This window comes from Lygodium microphyllum, chromosome 13 (assembly GCF_053477565.2).
Source record: "Lygodium microphyllum isolate KBCC chromosome 13, Lygodium_microphyllum_v1.1.10, whole genome shotgun sequence".
In the NCBI taxonomy this organism is placed as follows: Eukaryota; Viridiplantae; Streptophyta; class Polypodiopsida; order Schizaeales; family Lygodiaceae; genus Lygodium; species Lygodium microphyllum.
Window position 1 is genome coordinate 12216834 of NC_141147.1, and position 3238 is coordinate 12220071.

Sequence of the window (3238 nt, forward strand, 5' to 3'; positions counted from 1 at the left end):
GCAAGGTTGTCCCACCTCGCGGACACCGAATCTCCCTTCTTGAAGCAATGGTACACTCTTCGATTAAAGTGGGCAACAGAAGGATGTCGCACAATGACCAACGCCGAACAACGCCGAGCCATCAAGATGGCCGAGTATGATCCCACATACGTCGCGTCCACCTCGTATCGAGTGTTAACCACTCTTCGAGGTCGAACCATGGACGACCATATCTTAGGACACCCCTATCTCGATCGCATCCTGACAGAAGAAGAGCTCCACATCGCAAGTCGGATCAACTCCGGAGATTTCATTACCGATGTCCTCACATACATCACCCACGTAGACATCCGACCCTGTGACTTGGACCACGCTGCACACCTCGAATATAACCCCAACTTCTACGATTGGCTCCTCCACAAAACAACCTGAACGCCTGGGACCCACACCCCAATCCTGGGACGGATTTTTCTTTTCCACAAGGGGGATGGGTGAGCAGTAAATCAGTGGGGCAGTAAATTAGTAGATCTAAAAAGCAAACCAAGCATGAAAGTTAAAACTAAAAGTGAACCACGCATGAAAAAGCTCCAAATTAAAATGCCATGTAGGAACAGGTGATAGAAGTTGAAAAGGAAAAAATCATGATTATAAATGATGAAATCTGTTATGGTTGTCCTACAAATTGGTTGACAAAAATACTAAGGAGCAAATTGACTGGATGTACAGGTAGTGACCATGGCAGGCCAAGACAAAGCGGGCAAACTCCCTTTCTCGGAGGAGGAACAGGCGCGGTATGGCCTCACGGTGGAAACCAAAGCATTCAATCAGCTGAAGTTCCGCCATATATTCAACTTGGAAGATGTGGCTATTGAGGAACCAGCGGTGCGACGGATCATGGAGCAATGCCACTTACAACGGTACCTGGAAGCAGTGGGCCGGAGAATAGACTATGCCCTGTGCGCAGAGTTCCTACGCACCTTCAACAAAAACAGAGGCACCATCACAGTACGGGATGCAGGAGCCACCAAACAGGTGCAGGTTGAACTGACCCCTGAACTGGTAGAACAAGCTCTGGAACTTCCGAACAAGGTGGAGAAGAAGCCGAAAAGGGACGTCTACGCCGTGTTGGGAATGGACAAAGTGAAAGTCCACACCAACGACGGAGTCAACTTGGCAGACATCCCTGATCCAGAGATCCAGCTGCAGGCAAAAATGATGCATACCCTATTTTCGAGTCAACGGTACAATAGCATCATGTCCAGGATAAATGTGCCTTTACTCGAAAGCATCGCGGCTCAGGCATTGGATGAGGTAAACCTCAACGGCTTCATGAGAAGGACGATTGAGGCCTCAGCAAAGGCCCTGGCAATGGGAGGAAGGGCCGTGGCAGGAGAATCCCCCTCGCCTCGATCGACCCGCAAGGCCTCGTCCTCCAAGGCCTCCACCATAGGGTTTGGAGGTGTCCTCACTGCGATCCTCCACGAGGCAATAGGGCAGGGACGTGCTGAAGATGACAAACAGGGAGGTGGCGAAAAACGTCATCGCAGTCCCAGCCCCAGCCAAAGGAACAGTCGGATGAAACGGAGACGGACACCGACAAGGAGGAAGAACACCAAGCTGCACCAGAAAGGGAAGCGGAGCAACGGACCAAAGCCCTGCATGGAAAGAGAGAGGAGGAGCGAAGGAGAAAAGAGCAGGAGGAGCGAAGGAGAAAAGAGCAAGAGGAGCTCGAATGGGCTCGAAGAGAGTCTGTAAGAGAAGAAGAGAAAAGAAGAAAAAGAGCTGAGGAAGAGCTGAGGAGGAGAGAAGAAGAAGAATTGGAGCTGGCAACGCGTCGCTCCATCGAGGAACAGCGTAGGAAAGACATAGAGGGAGTGGGCAGGGCATACCAATCCGAATCTGAAGCACCCGGCCCCAGCACCGATGCGCCGGAACCTGTGCCGCCGCCTCCTACAGAAGGGAAGGGAAAAGACCCGGTCAGACCCGTCTCCCCTCTCCTCGCACCAACCACGCAAGCCACTCCCCTCAAGGTGACGCCCCTTGACACAGCCGCCCTGATGCATACCGCAAAGGTAGATGAAAGCAATGTAGTTACCTGGCTACAATTCTTAGTGGAACGAGAGTTGGCAAGGGAAGCAGCCAAGGCCACCCCAGTCTCAGGGGTCAAAAGGGCAGCGACGACCGAGCTAGAGCCAGGGCGAGAGGAGAAAAGACAAAAAGTGGAGGGGACTACCACTACTACGATCATGCCCCACTCCCCACCCCGAGCAGGCCACTATGATGACTATGTCAAGGAGCTGCTCACGCAGTTGCAAACAGCCAGGCAGGAAAGGAGGGTGGCGGTGGAAGAGCTTGCAGCAGAGCGCGAATCGCAAGCTGCCCTCCAACTGGACAGAGTAAGACAAATAACAGAATATCAAAAAGAAATTGTTGTGCTTAAGGAGGAGGCTAGCACCAAGGAGGTGGAGGAGCTGAAAACCCTATAGGAGCGCGACGCTACTTGGGAAGGACAAAGGAAAATCCTGATGGAGCGTCTCACGAGGGAGAGGGAGACAAATGCCCACCTTCAGCACAAAAATGACCAGCTATCTGCAACCAACTTGGAGGCGCAGAGCCAACTCGAAAAAATTAGAGAAGACGTTGCAGAGCTGGATCAATTGAGGGTAGAGCAGGTGCGCAGGTTACAAGCGACGCGGGACCAACTCAACGAGCAGATTTCAGAGCAGCACCGAGAGCAGTCCCGCTTGCACCAGGAGCTCGAAGCCCAACAACAACAGCTCATGGCAATGGCCCTCCGACAAGGGGAGAGCCTGGAAGACATGGAGAAGCGGGCAAAGGAGTGGGAAAATCATAACAAGCAGAGAGTGCAGGACCTAGCACGCCGACTCGCCAAGGCTGAGGGCGACAAAGTGATGGCTGAAAACCAAGCAGAGGCAGCCCAACTTGCTATGATGGCTCAGCAGCGCACTTTCATTAACACGCTACTCCACACCACCCACTCAGAAACAGGAGAGGCCAATGATCAGTAAAACAGCCTGCCCCTTTCCCACTGCGCACCCAAGACTCCCCCGCTGAGTACCGCACTGAGATGATTATCTGGGAGCAGCAGGAGTATAGCCAGACCCCTTCGACCTACGCTTCGAGTTTCCCACCGCCCTGAATAGGGTGCTGCCCATTCAGTTGGTGGAGGATGTCGTCGCCATGGGGGCCCGGCTCAAGGCTAGATGGTTAGAAGAGCGTGAGGTCCACCCAACTGCTT